General features: G+C 51.5%; 1 non-coding gene across 1 annotated transcript; it reads left to right on the top strand.

Annotated features, from left to right (window-relative positions):
* The first annotated feature begins 7 nt into the window (after positions 1-7).
* On the top strand, positions 8-126 carry LOC111475851. Its single transcript, XR_002716745.1, has one exon. It is a non-coding gene; the product is annotated as a 5S ribosomal RNA (ribosomal RNA).
* Positions 127-520: the final 394 nt, after the last annotated feature.

Below are 520 nucleotides of genomic sequence, written 5' to 3'. Positions count from 1 at the left end.
GCATGTCGGGTGCGATCATACCAGCACTAATGCACCGGATCCCATCAGAACTCCGCAGTTAAGCGTGCTTGGGCGAGAGTAGTACTAAGTTGGGTGACCACTTGGGAAGTCCTCGTGTTGCGCCCCCCTTTTTTTCTTTCAATTTCTCCGAGTTCTTTTCTTCCTTTCTCTACAAATGAGAACCTCCCCCGCTCACGCCCATCGCCTTTCGATCATGCCGCCCCGCATGCGTTAAATCCGATTTTGTGCGCATGGCATGTCGGGTGCGATCATCCCAGCACTAATGCACCGGATCCCATCAGAATTTCGCGGTTAAGCGTGTGGCCACTTGGGAAGGTAAGCTAATATATGGATAAAGCAATTCTTATAGTAGCAAGCGAGCCCCTTATCTGCGTGGAGGAAAAATGGGACTATTCTGAGGGGCTGGGCTGGAGTGGACAGTACTCCTTGGCCTTTTACTAGTTAGTCCCCCCGGTAAAGCCCCCACCCCTGACGACCTATTCTATACCAGCTTCTTCTA

This window comes from Cucurbita maxima, unplaced genomic scaffold (assembly GCF_002738345.1).
Source record: "Cucurbita maxima cultivar Rimu unplaced genomic scaffold, Cmax_1.0 Cma_Scf03197, whole genome shotgun sequence".
NCBI lineage: Eukaryota > Viridiplantae > Streptophyta > Magnoliopsida > Cucurbitales > Cucurbitaceae > Cucurbita > Cucurbita maxima.
This window is presented reverse-complemented; position numbering and strand designations above follow the sequence as displayed.